The sequence below is a fragment of the Somniosus microcephalus genome, unplaced genomic scaffold (genome assembly GCF_052327205.1).
Source record: "Somniosus microcephalus isolate GS21.2 unplaced genomic scaffold, FLI_Smic_1.0 unresolved_chr9, whole genome shotgun sequence".
NCBI lineage: Eukaryota > Metazoa > Chordata > Chondrichthyes > Squaliformes > Somniosidae > Somniosus > Somniosus microcephalus.
This window is the reverse complement of record NW_028225187.1, coordinates 43,786,534-43,804,984: the sequence shown is the minus strand read 5'-3', so window position 1 is coordinate 43,804,984 and position 18,451 is coordinate 43,786,534.

Genomic DNA, 18,451 nt, shown 5'->3' with positions numbered 1-18,451 from the left:
TCTCCTTCTTCTACTTCTTCTGATTCACCCTCCTGACTTCACCTTCTCCTTCTCCTTCTTCTACTTCCTCTGCTTCACCCTCCAGACTTCACCTTCTCCTTCTCCTTCTTCTACTTCTGCTGATTCACCCTCCAGACTTCACCTTCTCCTTCTCCTTCTTCTGCTTCTTCTGATTCACCCTCCAGACTTCACCTTCTCCTTCTCCTTCTTCTGCTTCTTCTGATTCACCCTCCTGACTTCACCTTCTCCTTCTCCTTCTTCTGCTTCTTCTGATTCACCCTCCAGACTTCACCTTCTCCTTCTCCTTCTTCTACTTCTTCTGATTCACCCTCCAGACTTCACCTTCTCATTCTCCTTCCTCTGCTTCCTCTGATTCACCCTCCAGACTTCACCTTCTCCTTCTCCTTCTTCTGCTTCTTCTGATTCACCCTCCAGACTTCAACTTCTCCTTCTCCTTCTTCTGCTTCTTCTGATTCACCCTCCAGACTTCACGTTCTCCTTCTTCTACATCTTCTGATTCACCCTCCAGACTTCACCTTCTCCTTCTCCTTCTGCTTCTTCTGATTCACCCTCCAGACTTCACCTTCTCCTTCTCCTTCGTCTACTTTTTCTGATTTACCCTCCAGGCTTCACCTTTTCCTTCTCCTTCTTCTGCTTCTTCTGATTCACCCTCCAGACTTCTCCTTCGCCTTCTCCTTCTTCTACTTCCTCTGATTCACCCTCCTGACTTCACCTTCTCCTTCTCCTTCTTCTACTTCTTCTGCTTCACCCTCCTGACTTCACCTTCTCCTTCTCCTTCTTCTGCTTCCTCTGATTCACCCTCCAGACTTCACCTTCCCCTTCTCCTTCTTCTGCTTCTTCTGTTTCACCCTCCAGACATCACCTTCTCCTTCTCCTTCTTCTACTTCTTCTGATTCACATTCCAGACTTCACCTTCTCCTTCTCCATCTTCTACTTCTTCTGATTCACCCTCCAGGCTTCACCTTCTCCTTCTCCTTCTTCTGCTTCTTCTGATTCACCCTCCTGACTTCACCTTCTCCTTCTTCTTCTTCTGCTTTTTCTGATTCACCCTCCAGACTTCACCTTCTCCTTCTCCTTCTTCTGCTTCCTCTGATTCACCCTCCAGACTTCAACTTCTCCTTCTCCTTCTTCTGCTTCTTCTGATTCACCCTCCAGACTTCACCTTCTCCTTCTCCTTCTTCTACTTCTTCTGATTCACCCTCCAGACTTTACCTTCTCCTTCTCCTTCTTCTGCTTCTTCTGATTCACCATCCAGACTTCACCTTCGCCTTCTCCTTCTTCTACTTCTTCTGATTCACCCTCCAGACTTCACCTTCTCCTTCTCCTTCTTCTACTTCTTCTGCTTCACACTCCTGACTTCACCTTCTCCTTATCCTTCTTCTGCTTCTTCTGATTCACCCTCCAGACTTCACCTTCTCCTTCTCCTTCTTCTACTCTTCTGCTTCTCCCTCCAGACTTCACCTTCTCCTTCTCCTTCTTCTGCTTCTTCTGATTCACCCTCCTGACTTCACCTTCTCCTTCTCCTTCTTCTACTTCTTCTGATTCACCCTCCTGACTTCACCTTCTCCTTCTCCTTCTTCTACTTCTTCTGATTCACCCTCCAGACTTCATCTTCTCCTTCTCCTTCTTCTGCTTCTTCTGATTCACCCTCCTGACTTCACCTTCTCCTTCTCCTTCTTCTACTTCTTCTGATTCACCCTCCTGACTTCACCTACTCCTTCTCCTTCTTCTACTTCTTCTGCTTCACCCTCCTGACTTCACCTTCTCCTTCTCCTTCTTCTGCTTCTTCTGATTCACCCTCCAGACTTCACCTTCTCCTTCTCCTTCTTCTCCTTCTTCTGCTTCTCCCTCCAGACTTCACCTTCTCCTTCTCCTCCTTCTGCTTCTTCTGATTCACCCTCCTGACTTCACCTTCTCCTTCTCCTTCTTCTGCTTCTTCTGATTCACCCTCCATACTTCACCTTCTCCTTCTCCTTCTTCTACTTCTTCTGCTTCACCCTCCAGACTTCACCTTCTCCTTCTCCTTCTTCTACTTCTTCTGCTTCACCCTCCTGACTTCACCTTCTCCTTCTCCTTCTTCTGCTTCCTCTGATTCACCCTCCAGACTTCACCTTCTCCTTCTCCTTCTTGTGCTTCTTCTGACTCACCCTCCTGACTTCACCTTCTCCTTCTCCTTTTTCTGCTTCTTCTGATTCACCCTCCAGACTTCACCTTCTCCTTCTCCTTCTTCTACTTCTTCTGATTCACCCTCCTGACTTTACCTTCTCCTTCTCCTTCTTCGACTTCTTCTGCTTCACCCTCCTGACTTCACCTTCTCCTTCTCCTTCTTCTGTGTCTTCTGATTCACCCTCCAGACTTCATCTTCTCCTTCTCCTTCTTCTACTTCTTCTGCTTCACCCTCCAGACTTTACCTTTTCCTTCTCCTTCTTCTGCTTCTTCTGATTCACCCTCCAGACTTCACCTTCGCCTTCTCCATCTTCTGCTTCCTCTGATTCACCCTCCAGACTTCACCTTCTACTTCTCCTTCTTCTACGTCTTCTGATTCACCCTCCAGACTTCACCTTCTCCTTCTCCTTCTTCTGCTTCCTCTGATTCACCCTCCAGGCTTCACCTTCTCCTTCTCCTTCTTCTGCTTCTTCTGATTCACCCTCCAGACTTCACCTTCTCCTTCTCCTTCTTCTACCTCTTCTGATTCACCCTCCAGACTTTACCTTCTCCTTCTCCATCTTCTGCTTCTTCTGATTCACCCTCCAGTCCTCACCTTCGCCTTCTCCTTCTTCTACTTCTTCTGATTCACCCTCCTGACTTCACCTTCTCCTTCTCCTTCTTCTACTTCTTCTGCTTCACCCTCCTGACTTCACCTTCTCCTTCTCCTTCTTCTGCTTCCTCTGATTCACCCTCCAGGCTTCACCTTCTACTTCTCCCTCTTCTGCTTCTTCTGATTCCCCCTCCAGACATCACCTTCTCCTTTTCCTTCGTCTACTTCTTCTGATTCACCCTCCAGACTTCACCTTCTCCTTCTCCTTCTTCTACTTCTTCTGATTCACCCTCCTGACTTCACCTTCGCCTCCTCCTTCTTCTACTTCTTCTGCTTCTCCCTCCAGACTTCACCTTCTCCTTCTCCTTCTTCTACTTCTTCTGATCCACCCTCCAGACTTCACCTTCTCCTTCTCCTTCTTCTGCTTCTTCTGATTCACCCTCCTGACTTAACCTTCTCCTTCTCCTTCTTCTGCTTCTTCTGATTCACCCTCCAGACTTCACCTTCTCCTTCTCCTTCTTCTGCTTCTTCTGATTCACCCTCCAGACTTCACCTTCTCCTTCTCCTTCTTCTACATCTTCTGATTCACCCTCCAGACATCACCTTCTCCTTCTCCTTCCTCTGCTTCTTCTGATTCACCCTCCTGACTTCACCTTCTCCTTCTCCTTCTTCTGCTTCCTCTGATTCACCCTCCAGACTTCACCTTCTCCTTCTCCTTCTTCTGCTTCTTCTGATTCACCCTCCAGACTTCACCTTCTCCTTCTCCTTCTTCTACTTCTTCTGATTCACCCTCCAGACTTCACATTCTCCTTCTCCATCTTCTACTTCTTCTGATTCACCCTCCAGACTTCACCTTCTACTTCTCCTTCTTCTGCTTCTTCTGATTCACCCTCCAGACTTCACCTTCTCCTTCTCCTTCGTCTACTTCTTCTGATTCACACTCCAGACTTCACCTTCTCCTTCTACTTCTTCTGCTTCTTCTGATTCACCCTCCAGACTTCACCTTCTCCTTCTCCTTCTTCTACATCTTCTGATTCACCCTCCAGACATCACCTTCTCCTTCTCCTTCCTCTGCCTCTTCTGATTCACCCTCCTGACTTCACCTTCTCCTTCTGCTTCTTCTGCTTCTTCTGCTTCACCCTCCTGACTTCACCTTCGCCTTCTCCCTCTTCTACTTCTTCTGATTCACCCTCCAGACTTCACCTTCTCCTTCTCCTTCTTCTCCTTCTTCTGATTCACCCTCCAGACTTCACCTTCTCCTTCTCCTTCTTCTGCTTCCTCTGATTCACCTTCCTGACTTCACCTTCTCCTTCTCCTTCTTCTACTTCTTCTGATTCACCCTCCTGACTTCACCTTCTCCTTCTCCTTCTTCTGCTTCTTCTGATTCACCCTCCAGAGTTCACCTTCTCCTTCTCCTTCTTCTGATTCACACTCCAGACTTCACCTTCTCCTTCTCCTTCTTCTGCTTCTTCTGATTCACCCTCCAGACTTCACCTTCTCCTTCTCCTTCTTCTGCTTCTTCTGATTCACCCTCCAGACTTCACCTTCTGCTTCTCCTTCTTCTGCTTCTTCTGATTCACCCTCCAGACTTCACCATCTCCTTCTCCTTCCTCTGCTTCTTCTGATTCACCCTCCAGACTTCACCTTCTCCTTCTCCTTCTTCTAATTCTTCTGATTCACCCTCCAGACTTCACCTTCTCCTTCTCCTTCTTCTACTTCTTCTGATTCACCCTTCAGACTTCACCTTCTCCTTCTCCTTCTTCTGCTTCCTCTGATTCACCCTCCTGACTTCACCTTCTCCTTCTCCTTCTTCGACTTCTTCTGATTCACCCTCCAGACCTCACCTTCTCCTTCTCCTTCTTCTACTTCTTCTGATTCACCCTCCTGACTTCACCTTCTCCTTCTCCTTCTTCTACTTCTTCTGCTTCACCCTCCTTACTTCACGGTCTCCTTCTCCTTATTCTGCTTCCTCTGATTCACCCTCCAGACTTCACCTTCTCCTTCTCCTTCTTCTACTTCTTCTGCTTCACCCTCCAGACTTCACCTTCTCCGTCTCCTTCTTCTACTTCTTCTGCTTCACCCTCCTGACTTCACCTTCTACTTCTCCTTCATCTGCTTCCTCTGATTCACCCTCCAGACTTCACCTTCTCCTTCTCCTTTTTGTGCTTCTTCTGACTCACCCTCCTGACTTCACCTTCTCCTTCTCCTTCTTCTGCTTCCTCTGATTCACCCTCCAGACTTCACCTTCTCCTTCTCCTTCTTCTGCTTCTTCTGATTCACCCTCCAGACTTCACCTTCTCCTTCTCCTTCTTCTACCTCTTCTGATTCACCCTCCAGACTTTACCTTCTCCTTCTCCATCTTCTGCTTCTTCTGATACACCCTCCAGACTTCACCTTCGCCTTCTCCTTCTTCTACTTCTTCTGATTCACCCTCCTGACTTCACCTTCTCCTTCTCCTTCTTCTACTTCTTCTGCTTCACCCTCCTGACTTCACCTTCTCCTTCTCCTTCTTCTGCTTCCTCTGATTCACCCTCCAGACTTCATCTTCTCCTTCTCCTTCTTCTGCTTTTTCTGATTCACCCTCCAGACTTCACCTTCTCCTTCTCCTTCTTCTACTTCTTCTGATTCACCCTCCAGACTTCACCTTCTCCTTCTCCATCTTCTACTTCTTCGGATTCACCCTCCAGGCTTCACCTTCTCCTTCTCCTTCTTCTGCTTCTTCTGATTCACCCTCCTGACTTCACCTTCTCCTTCTCCTTTTTCTGCTTCTTCTGATTCACCCTCCAGACTTCACCTTCTCCTTCTCCTTCTTCTACTTCTTCTGATTCACCCTCCTGACTTCACCTTCCCCTTCTCCTTCTTCTACTTCTTCTGCTTCACCCTCCTGACTTCACCTTCTCCTTCTCCTTCTTCTATGTCCTCTGATTCACCCTCCAGACTTCACCTTCTCCTTCTCCTTCTTCTACTTCTTCTGCTTCACTCTCCAGACTTCACCTTTTCCTTCTCCTTCTTCTGCTTCTTCTGATTCACCCTCCAGACTTCACCTTCGCCTTCTCCTTCTTCTGCTTCCTCTGATTCACCCTCCAGACTTCACCTTCTCCTTCTCCTTCTTCTACTTCTTCTGATTCACCCTCCAGACTTCACCTTCTCCTTCTCCTTCTTCTGCTTCCTCTGTTTCACCCTCCAGACTTCAACTTCTCCTTCTCCTTCTTCTGCTTCTTCTGATTCACCCTCCAGACTTCACCTTCTCCTTCTCCTTCTTCTACTTCTTCTGATTCACCCCCCAGACTTCACCTTCTCCTTCTCCTTCTTCTGCTTCTTCTGATTCACCTTCCAGACTTCACCTTCGCCTTCTCCTTCTTCTACTTCTTCTGATTCACCCTCCAGACTTCACCTTCTCCTTCTCCTTCTTCTACTTCTTCTGATTCACCCCCCAGACTTCACCTTCTCCTTCTCCTTCTTCTGCTTCTTCTGATTCACCTTCCAGACTTCACCTTCTCCTTCTCCTTCTTCTACTTCTTCTGCTTCACACTCCTGACTTCACCTTCTCCTTCTCCTTCTTCTGCTTCTTCTGATTCACCCTCCAGACTTCACCTTCTCCTTCTCCTTCTTCTACTTCTTCTGCTTCTCCCTCCAGACTTCACCTTCTCCTTCTCCTTCTTCTGCTTCTTCTGATTCACCCTCATGACTTCACCTTCTCCTTCTGCTTCTTCTGCTTCTTCTGATTCACACTCCAGACTTCACCTTCTCCTTCTCCTTCTTCTGCTTCTTCTGATTCACCCTCCAGACTTCACCTTCTCCTTCTCCTTCTTCTGCTTCTTCTGATTCACCCTCCAGACTTCACCTTCTGCTGCTCCTTCTTCTGCTTCTTCTGATTCACCATCCAGACTTCACCACCTCCTTCTCCTTCCTCTGCTTCTTCTGATTCACTCTCCAGACTTCACCTTCTCCTTCTCCTTCTTCTAATTCTTCTGATTCACCCTCCAGACTTCACCTTCTCCTTCTCCTTCTTCTACTTCTTCTGATTCACCCTCCAGACTTCACCTTCTCCTTCTCCTTCTTCTGCTTCCTCTGATTCACCCTCCAGACTTCACCTTCTCCTTCTCCTTCTTCTACTTCTTCTGCTTCACCCTCCAGACTTCACCTTCTCCGTCTCCTTCTTCTACTTCTTCTGATTCACCCTCCTGACTTCACCTTCTCCTTCTCCTTCTTCTACTTCTTCTGCTTCACCCTCCTTACTTCACGGTCTCCTTCTCCTTCTTCTGCTTCCTCTGATTCACCCTCCAGACTTCACCTTCTCCTTCTCCTTCTTCTACTTCTTCTGCTTCACCCTCCAGACTTCACCTTCTCCGTCTCCTTCTTCTACTTCCTCTGCTTCACCCTCCTGACTTCACCTTCTACTTCTCCTTCTTCTGCTTCCTCTGATTCACCCTCCAGACTTCACCTTCTCCTTCTCCTTCTTGTGCTTCTTCTGACTCACCCTCCTGACTTCACCTTCTCCTTCTCCTTCTTCTGCTTCCTCTGATTCACCCTCCAGACTTCACCTTCTCCTTCTCCTTCTTCTACTTCTTTTGATTCACCCTCCAGACTTCATCTTCTCCTTCTCCTTCTTCTGCTTCCTCTGATTCACCCTCCAGGCTTCACCTTCTCCTTCTCCATCTTCTGCTTCTTCTGATTCACCCTCCAGACTTCACCTTCTCCTTCTCCTTCTTCTACTTCTTCTGATTCACCCTCCTGACTTCACCTTCTCCTTCTCCTTCTTCTACTTCTTCTGCTTCACCCTCCTGACTTCACCTTCTCCTTCTCCTTCTTCTGCTTCCTCTGATTCACCCTCCAGTCTTCATCTTCTCCTTCTCCTTCTTCTGCTTCTTCTGATTCTCCCTCCAGACTTCACCTTCTCCTTCTCCTTCTTCTACTTCTTCTGATTCACTCTCCAGACTTCACCTTCTTCTTCTCCATCTTCTACTTCTTCTGATTCACCCTCCAGGCTTCACCTTCTCCTTATCCTTCTTCTGCTTCTTCTGATTCACCCTCCTGACTTCACCTTCTCCTTCTCCTTTTTCTGTTTCTTCTGATTCACCCTCCAGACTTCACCTTCTCCTTCTCCTTCTTCTACTTCTTCTGATTCACCCTCCTGACTTCACCTTCTCCTTCTCCTTCTTCTACTTCTTCTGCTTCACCCTCCTGACTTCACCTTCTCCTTCTCCTTCTTCTATGTCCTCTGATTCACCCTCCAGACTTCACCTTCTCCTTCTCCTTCTTCTACTTCTTCTGCTTCACTCTCCAGACTTCACCTTTTCCTTCTCCTTCTTCTGCTTCTTCTGATTCACCCTCCAGACTTCACCTTCGCCTTCTCCTTCTTCTGCTTCCTCTGATTCACCCTCCAGACTTCAACTTCTCCTTCTCCTTCTTCTACTTCTTCTGATTCACCCTCCAGACTTCACCTTCTCCTTCTCCTTCTTCTGCTTCCTCTGTTTCACCCTCCAGACTTCAACTTCTCCTTCTCCTTCTTCTGCTTCTTCTGATTCACCCTCCAGACTTCACCTTCTCCTTCTCCTTCTTCTACTTCTTCTGATTCACCCCCCAGACTTCACCTTCTCCTTCTCCTTCTTCTGCTTCTTCTGATTCACCCTCCAGACTTCACCTTCGCCTTCTCCTTCTTCTACTTCTTCTGATTCACCCTCCAGACTTCACCTTCTCCTTCTCCTTCTTCTACTTCTTCTGCTTCACACTCCTGACTTCACCTTCTCCTTCTCCTTCTTCTGCTTCTTCTGATTCACCCTCCAGACTTCACCTTCTCCTTCTCCTTCTTCTACTTCTTCTGCTTCTCCCTCCAGACTTCACCTTCTCCTTCTCCTTCTTCTGCTTCTTCTGATTCACCCTCATGACTTCACCTTCTCCTTCTGCTTCTTCTTCTTCTTCTGATTCACCCTCCATACTTCACCTTCTCCTTCTCCTTCTTCTACTTCTTCTGATTCACCCTCCTGACTTCACCTTCTCCTTCTCCTTCTTCTACTTCTTCTGATTCACCCTCCAGACTTCACCTTCTCCTTCTCCTTCTTCTGCTTCTTCTGATTCACCCTCCTGACTTCTCCTTCTCCTTCTCCTTCTTCTACTTCTTCTGATTCACCCTCCTGACTTCACCTTCTCCTTCTCCTTCTTCTACTTCTTCTGCTTCACCCTACTGACTTCACCTTCTCCTTCTCCTTCTTCTGCTTCTTCTGATTCACCCTCCAGACTTCACCTTCTCCTTCTCCTTCTTCTACTTCTTCTGCTTCTCCCTCCAGACTTCACCTTCTCCTTCTCCTTCTTCTGCTTCTTCTGACTCACCCTCCTGACTTCACCTTCTCCTTCTCCTTCTTCTGCTTCTTCTGATTCACCCTCCAGACTTCACCTTCTCCTTCTCCTTCTTCTACTTCTTCTGATTCACCCACCTGACTTTACCTTCTCCTTCTCCTTCTTCTCCTTCTTCTGCTTCACCCTCCTGACTTCACCTTCTCCTTCTCCTTCTTCTGTGTCCTCTGATTCACCCTCCAGACTTCATCTTCTCCTTCTCCTTCTTCTACCTCTACTGATTCACCCTCCAGACTTTACCTTCTCCTTCTCCATCTTCTGCTTCTTCTGATTCACCCTCCAGACTTCACCTTCGCCTTCTCCATCTTCTACTTCTTCTGATTCACCCTCCTGACTTCACCTTCTCCTTCTCCTTCTTCTACTTCTTCTGCTTCACCCTCCAGACTTCACCTTCTCCGTCTCCTTCTTCTACTTCTTCTGCTTCACCCTCCTGACTTCACCTACTTCTCCTTCTTCTGCTTCCTCTGATTCACCCTCCAGACTTCACCTTCTCCTTCTCCTTCTTGTGCTTCTTCTGACTCACCCTCCTGACTTCACCTTCTCCTTCTCCTTCTTCTGCTTCCTCTGATTCACCCTCCAGACTTCACCTTCTCCTTCTCCTTCTTCTACTTCTTCTGATTCACCCTCCAGACTTCATCTTCTCCTTCTCCTTCTTCTGCTTCCTCTGATTCACCCTCCAGGCTTCACCTTCTCCTTCTCCATCTTCTGCTTCTTCTGATTCACCCTCCAGACTTCACCTTCTCCTTCTCCTTCTTCTACCTCTTCTGATTCACCCTCCAGACTTTACCTTCTCCTTCTCCATCTTCTGCTTCTTCTGATTCACCCTCCAGACTTCACCTTCGCCTCCTCCTTCTTCTACTTCTTCTGATTCACCCTCCTGACTTCACCTTCTCCTTCTCCTTCTTCTACTTCTTCTGCTTCACCCTCCTGACTTCACCTTCTCCTTCTCCTACTTCTGCTTCCTCTGATTCACCCTCCAGACTTCACCTTCTCCTTCTCCTTCTTCTGCTTCTTCTGATTCACCCTCCAGACTTCACCTTCTCCTTCTCCTTCTTCTACTTCTTCTGATTCACCCTCTAGACTTCAACTTCTCCTTCTCCTTCTTCTGCTTCTGCTTCACCCTCCAGACTTCACCTTCTCGTTCTCCGTCTTCTGCTTCTTCTGCTGCGCCCTCCAGACTTCACCTTCTCCTTCTCCTTCTTCTGCTTCTTCTGCTTCACCCACCTGACTTCACCTTCTCCTTCTCCTTCTTCTACTTCTTCTGCTTCACCCCCCTGACTTCACCTTCTCCTTCTCCTTCTTCTGCTTCTTCTGATTCACCCTCCTAACTCCACCTTCTCCTTCTCCTTCTTCTGCTTCTTCTGATTCACCCTCCTGACTTCACCTTCTCCTTCTCCTTCTTCTGCTTCTTTTGATTCACCCTCCAGAATTCACCTTCTCCTTCTCCTTCTTCTGCTTCTTCTGATTCACCCTCCAGACCTCACCTTCTCCTTCTCCTTCTTCTACTTCTTCTGATTCACCCTCCGGACTTCTTCTTCTCCTTCTCCTTCTTCTGCTTCTTCTGATTCACCCTCCAGACTTCACCTTCTCCTTCTCCTTCTTCTGCTTCTTCTGATTCACTCTCCAGACTTCACCTTCTCCTTCTCCTTCTTCTACTTCTTCTGATTCACCCTCCAGACTTCACCTTCTCCTTCTCCTTCTTTTACTTCTTCTGATTCAACCTCCAGTCTTCACCTTCTCCTTCTCCTTCTTCTGCTTCTTCTGATTCTCCCTCCAGACTTCACCTTCTCCTTCTCCTTTTTCTGATTCTTTTGATTCACCCTCCAGACTTCACCTTCTCCTTCTCCTTCTTCTGCTTCTTCTGATTCACCCTCCTGACTTCACCCTCTCCTTCTCCTTCTTCTACTTCTTCTGATTCACCCTCCTGACTTCACCTTCTCCTTCTCCTTCTTCTACTTCTTCTGCTTCACCCTCCAGACTTCACCTTCTCCTTCTCCATCTTCTACTTCTTCTGATTCCCCCTCCAGACTTCAACTTCTCCTTCTCCTTCTTCTGCTTCTTCTGATTCACCCTCCAGACTTCACCTTCTCCTTCTCCTTATTCTGCTTCTTCTGATTCACCCGCCAGACTTCACCTTCTCCTTCTCCTTATTCTGCTTCTTCTGATTCACCCTCCAGACTTCACCTTCTCCTTCTCCTTCTTCTGCTTCTTCTGATTCACCCTCCAGACTTTACCTTCTCCTTCTCCTTCTTCTGCTTTTTCTGATTCACCCTCCAGACTTCACCTTCTCCTTCTCCTTCATCTACTTTTTCTGATTCACCCTCCTGACTTCACCTTCTCCTTCTCCTTCTTCTACTTCTTCTGATTCACCCTCCAGACTTCACCTTCTCCTTCTCCTTCTTCTACTTCTTCTGATTCACCCACCAGACTTCACCTTCTCCTTCTCCTTCTTCTGCTTCTTCTGATTCACCCTCCAGACTTCACCTTCTCCTTCTCCTTCTTCTGCTTCTTCTGATTCACCCTCCAGACTTAACCTTCTCCTTCTCCTTCTTCTGCTTCTTTTGATTCACCCTTCAGACTTCACCTTCTCCTTCTCCTTCTTCTGCTTCTTCTGATTCACCCTCCAGACCTCACCTTCTCCTTCTCCTTCTTCAACTTCTTCTGATTCACCCTCCAGACTTCATCTTCTCCTTCTCCTTCTTTTGCTTCTTCTGATTCACCCTCCAGACTTCACCTTCTACTTCTCCTTCTTCTGCTTCTTCTGATTCACCCTCCAGACTTCGCCTTCTCCTTCTCCTTCTTCTGCTTCTTCTGATTCACCCTCCAGACTTCGCCTTCTCCTTCTCCTTCTTCTACTTCTTCTGATTCACCCTCCAGACTTCACCTTCTCCTTCTCCTTCTTCTACTTCTTCTGATTCACCCTCCAGACTTCACCTTCTCCTTCTCCATCTCCTACTTCTTCTGATTCACCGTCCAGACTTCACCTTCTCCTTCTCCTTCTTCTGCTTCTCCTGATTCACCCTCCTGACTTCACCTTCTCCTTCTCCTTCTTCTGCTTCTTCTGATTCACCCTCCAGACTTCACCTTCTCCTTCTCCTTCTTCTACTTCTTCTGATTCACCCTCCAGACTTCACCTTCTCCTTCTACTTCTTCTGCTTCTTCTGATTCACCCTCCAGACTTCACCTTCTCTTTTTCCTTCTTCTGCTTCTTCTGATTCACCCTCCAGATTTCACCTTCTCCTTCTCCTTCTTCTGCTTCTTCTGATTCACCCTCCAGACTTTACCTTCTCCTTCTCCTTCTTCTGCTTCTTCTGATTCACCCTCCAGACTTCACCTTCTCCTTCTCCTTCATCTACTTCTTCTGATTCACCCTCCAGACTTCATCTTCTCCTTCTCCTTCTTCTGCCTCTTCTGATTCACCCTCCAGACTTCACCTTCTCCTTCTCCTTCTTCTGCTTTTTCTGATTCACCCTCCAGACTTCACCTTCTCCTTCTCCTTCTTCTACTTCTTCTGATTCACCCACCAGACTTCACCTTCTCCTTCTCCTTCTTCTGCTTCTTTTGATTCACCCTTCAGACTTCACCGTCTTCTTCTCCTTCTTCTGCTTCTTCTGATTCACCCTCCAGACCTCACCTTCTCCTTCTCCTTCTTCAACTTCTTCTGATTCACCCTCCAGACTTCATCTTCTCCTTCTCCTTCTTTTGCTTCTTCTGATTCACCCTCCAGACATCACCTTCTCCTTCTCCTTCTTATGCTTCTTCTGATTCACCCTCCAGACTTCACCTTCTCCTTCTCCTTCTTCTGCTTCTTCTGATTAACCCTCCAGACTCACCTTCTCCTTCTCCTTCTTCTACTTCTTCTGATTCACCCTCCAGACTTCACCTTCTCCTTCTTCTGCTTCTTCTGATTCACCCTCCAGACTTCACCTTCTCCTTCTCCTTCTTCTACTTCTTCTGATTCACCCTCCAGACTTCATCTTCTCCTTCTCCTTCTTCTGCTTCTTCTGATTCACCCTCCACACTTCACCATCTCCTTCTCCTTCTTCTGCTTCTTCTGATTCACCCTCCAGACTTCACCTTCTCCTTCTCCTTCTTCTACTTCTTCTGATTCACCCTCCAGACTTCACCTTCTCCTTCTCCTTCTTCTGCTTCTTCTGACTCACCCTCCAGACTTCACCTTCTCCTGCTACTTCTCCTGCTTCTTCTGATTCACCCTCCAGACTTCACCTTCTCCTTTTCCTTCTTCTGCTTCTTCTGATTCACCCTCCAGACTTCACCTTCTCCTTCTCCTTCTTCTGCTTCTTCTGATTAACCCTCCAGACTCACCTTCTCCTTCTCCTTCTTCTACTTCTTCTGATTCACCCTCCAGACTTCACCTTCTCCTTCTCCTTCTTCTGCTTCTTCTGATTCACCCTCCAGACTTCACCTTCTCCTTCTCCTTCGTCTACTTCTTCTGATTCACCCTCCAGACTTCACCTTCTCCTTCTCCTTCTTCTACTTCTTCTGATTCACCCTCCAGACTTCACCTTCTCCTTCTCCTTCTTCTGCTTCTTCTGATTCACCCTCCAGACTTCACCTTCTCCTTCTCCTTCTTCTACTTCTTCTGATTCACCCTCCAGACTTCACCTTCTCCTTCTCCTTCTTCTACTTCATCTGATTCACCCTCCAGACTTCACCTTCTCCTTCTCCTTCTTCTACTTCTTCTGCTTCTCCCTCCAGACTTCACCTTCTCCTTCTCCTTCTTCTGCTTCTTCTGATTCACCCTCCAGACTTCACCTTCTCCTTCTCCTTCTTCTACTTCTCCTGATTCACCCTCCAGACTTCACCTTCTCCTTCTCCTTCTTCTACTTCTTCTGATTCACCCTCTAGACTTCAACTTCTCCTTCTCCTTCTTCTGCTTCTGCTTCACCCTCCAGACTTCACCTTCTCGTTCTCCGTCTTCTGCTTCTTCTGCTGCGCCCTCCAGACTTCACCTTCTCCTTCTCCTTCTTCTGCTTCTTCTGCTTCACCCACCTGACTTCACCTTCTCCTTCTCCTTCTTCTACTTCTTCTGCTTCACCCCCCTGACTTCACCTTCTCCTTCTCCTTCTTCTGCTTCTTCTGATTCACCCTCCTAACTCCACCTTCTCCTTCTCCTTCTTCTGCTTCTTCTGATTCACCCTCCTGACTTCACCTTCTCCTTCTCCTTCTTCTGCTTCTTTTGATTCACCCTCCAGAATTCACCTTCTCCTTCTCCTTCTTCTGCTTCTTCTGATTCACCCTCCAGACCTCACCTTCTCCTTCTCCTTCTTCTACTTCTTCTGATTCACCCTCCGGACTTCTTCTTCTCCTTCTCCTTCTTCTGCTTCTTCTGATTCACCCTCCAGACTTCACCTTCTCCTTCTCCTTCTTCTGCTTCTTCTGATTCACTCTCCAGACTTCACCTTCTCCTTCTCCTTCTTCTACTTCTTCTGATTCACCCTCCAGACTTCACCTTCTCCTTCTCCTTCTTTTACTTCTTCTGATTCAACCTCCAGTCTTCACCTTCTCCTTCTCCTTCTTCTGCTTCTTCTGATTCTCCCTCCAGACTTCACCTTCTCCTTCTCCTTTTTCTGATTCTTTTGATTCACCCTCCAGACTTCACCTTCTCCTTCTCCTTCTTCTGCTTCTTCTGATTCACCCTCCTGACTTCACCCTCTCCTTCTCCTTCTTCTACTTCTTCTGATTCACCCTCCTGACTTCACCTTCTCCTTCTCCTTCTTCTACTTCTTCTGCTTCACCCTCCAGACTTCACCTTCTCCTTCTCCATCTTCTACTTCTTCTGATTCCCCCTCCAGACTTCAACTTCTCCTTCTCCTTCTTCTGCTTCTTCTGATTCACCCTCCAGACTTCACCTTCTCCTTCTCCTTATTCTGCTTCTTCTGATTCACCCGCCAGACTTCACCTTCTCCTTCTCCTTATTCTGCTTCTTCTGATTCACCCTCCAGACTTCACCTTCTCCTTCTCCTTCTTCTGCTTCTTCTGATTCACCCTCCAGACTTTACCTTCTCCTTCTCCTTCTTCTGCTTTTTCTGATTCACCCTCCAGACTTCACCTTCTCCTTCTCCTTCATCTACTTTTTCTGATTCACCCTCCTGACTTCACCTTCTCCTTCTCCTTCTTCTACTTCTTCTGATTCACCCTCCAGACTTCACCTTCTCCTTCTCCTTCTTCTACTTCTTCTGATTCACCCACCAGACTTCACCTTCTCCTTCTCCTTCTTCTGCTTCTTCTGATTCACCCTCCAGACTTCACCTTCTCCTTCTCCTTCTTCTGCTTCTTCTGATTCACCCTCCAGACTTAACCTTCTCCTTCTCCTTCTTCTGCTTCTTTTGATTCACCCTTCAGACTTCACCTTCTCCTTCTCCTTCTTCTGCTTCTTCTGATTCACCCTCCAGACCTCACCTTCTCCTTCTCCTTCTTCAACTTCTTCTGATTCACCCTCCAGACTTCATCTTCTCCTTCTCCTTCTTTTGCTTCTTCTGATTCACCCTCCAGACTTCACCTTCTACTTCTCCTTCTTCTGCTTCTTCTGATTCACCCTCCAGACTTCGCCTTCTCCTTCTCCTTCTTCTGCTTCTTCTGATTCACCCTCCAGACTTCGCCTTCTCCTTCTCCTTCTTCTACTTCTTCTGATTCACCCTCCAGACTTCACCTTCTCCTTCTCCTTCTTCTACTTCTTCTGATTCACCCTCCAGACTTCACCTTCTCCTTCTCCATCTCCTACTTCTTCTGATTCACCGTCCAGACTTCACCTTCTCCTTCTCCTTCTTCTGCTTCTCCTGATTCACCCTCCTGACTTCACCTTCTCCTTCTCCTTCTTCTGCTTCTTCTGATTCACCCTCCAGACTTCACCTTCTCCTTCTCCTTCTTCTACTTCTTCTGATTCACCCTCCAGACTTCACCTTCTCCTTCTACTTCTTCTGCTTCTTCTGATTCACCCTCCAGACTTCACCTTCTCTTTTTCCTTCTTCTGCTTCTTCTGATTCACCCTCCAGATTTCACCTTCTCCTTCTCCTTCTTCTGCTTCTTCTGATTCACCCTCCAGACTTTACCTTCTCCTTCTCCTTCTTCTGCTTCTTCTGATTCACCCTCCAGACTTCACCTTCTCCTTCTCCTTCATCTACTTCTTCTGATTCACCCTCCAGACTTCATCTTCTCCTTCTCCTTCTTCTGCCTCTTCTGATTCACCCTCCAGACTTCACCTTCTCCTTCTCCTTCTTCTGCTTTTTCTGATTCACCCTCCAGACTTCACCTTCTCCTTCTCCTTCTTCTACTTCTTCTGATTCACCCACCAGACTTCACCTTCTCCTTCTCCTTCTTCTGCTTCTTTTGATTCACCCTTCAGACTTCACCGTCTTCTTCTCCTTCTTCTGCTTCTTCTGATTCACCCTCCAGACCTCACCTTCTCCTTCTCCTTCTTCAACTTCTTCTGATTCACCCTCCAGACTTCATCTTCTCCTTCTCCTTCTTTTGCTTCTTCTGATTCACCCTCCAGACATCACCTTCTCCTTCTCCTTCTTATGCTTCTTCTGATTCACCCTCCAGACTTCACCTTCTCCTTCTCCTTCTTCTGCTTCTTCTGATTAACCCTCCAGACTCACCTTCTCCTTCTCCTTCTTCTACTTCTTCTGATTCACCCTCCAGACTTCACCTTCTCCTTCTTCTGCTTCTTCTGATTCACCCTCCAGACTTCACCTTCTCCTTCTCCTTCTTCTACTTCTTCTGATTCACCCTCCAGACTTCATCTTCTCCTTCTCCTTCTTCTGCTTCTTCTGATTCACCCTCCACACTTCACCATCTCCTTCTCCTTCTTCTGCTTCTTCTGATTCACCCTCCAGACTTCACCTTCTCCTTCTCCTTCTTCTACTTCTTCTGATTCACCCTCCAGACTTCACCTTCTCCTTCTCCTTCTTCTGCTTCTTCTGACTCACCCTCCAGACTTCACCTTCTCCTGCTACTTCTCCTGCTTCTTCTGATTCACCCTCCAGACTTCACCTTCTCCTTTTCCTTCTTCTGCTTCTTCTGATTCACCCTCCAGACTTCACCTTCTCCTTCTCCTTCTTCTGCTTCTTCTGATTAACCCTCCAGACTCACCTTCTCCTTCTCCTTCTTCTACTTCTTCTGATTCACCCTCCAGACTTCACCTTCTCCTTCTCCTTCTTCTGCTTCTTCTGATTCACCCTCCAGACTTCACCTTCTCCTTCTCCTTCGTCTACTTCTTCTGATTCACCCTCCAGACTTCACCTTCTCCTTCTCCTTCTTCTACTTCTTCTGATTCACCCTCCAGACTTCACCTTCTCCTTCTCCTTCTTCTGCTTCTTCTGATTCACCCTCCAGACTTCACCTTCTCCTTCTCCTTCTTCTACTTCTTCTGATTCACCCTCCAGACTTCACCTTCTCCTTCTCCTTCTTCTACTTCATCTGATTCACCCTCCAGACTTCACCTTCTCCTTCTCCTTCTTCTACTTCTTCTGCTTCTCCCTCCAGACTTCACCTTCTCCTTCTCCTTCTTCTGCTTCTTCTGATTCACCCTCCAGACTTCACCTTCTCCTTCTCCTTCTTCTACTTCTCCTGATTCACCCTCCAGACTTCACCTTCTCCTTCTCCTTCTTCTACTTCTTCTGATTCACCCTCCAGACTTCACCTTCTCCTTCTCCTTCTTCTACTTCTTATGATTCACCCTCCTGACTTCACCTTCTCCTTCTCCTTCTTCTGCTCCTTCTGCTTCACCCTCCAGACTTCACCTTCTCCTTCTCTTTCTTCTGCTTCTTCTGATTCACCCTCCAGACTTCACCTTCTCCTTCTCCTTCTTCTGCTTCTTCTGATTCACCCTCCAGACTTCACCTTCTCCTTCTCCTTCTTCTACTTCTTCTGATTCACCCTCCTGACTTCACCTTCTCCTTCACCTTCTTCTACTTCTTCTGCTTCACCCTCCAGACTTCACCTTCTGCTTCTCCTTCTTCTACTTCTTCTGATTCACCCGCCAGACTTCACCTTCTCCTTCTCCTTATTCTGCTTCTCCTGATTCACCCTCCAGACTTCACCTTCTCCTTCTCCTTCTTCTGCTTCTTCTGAATAACCCTCCTGACTTACCTTCTCCTTCTCCTTCTTCTGCTTCTTCTGATTCACCCTCCAGACTTCACCTTCTCCTTCTCCTTCATCTACTTCTTCTGATTCACCCTCCAGACTTCATCTTCTCCTTCTCCTTCATCTGCTTCTTCTGATTCACCCTCCAGACTTCACCTTCTCCTTCTCCTTCTTCTGCTTTTTCTGATTCACCCTCCTGACTTCACCTTC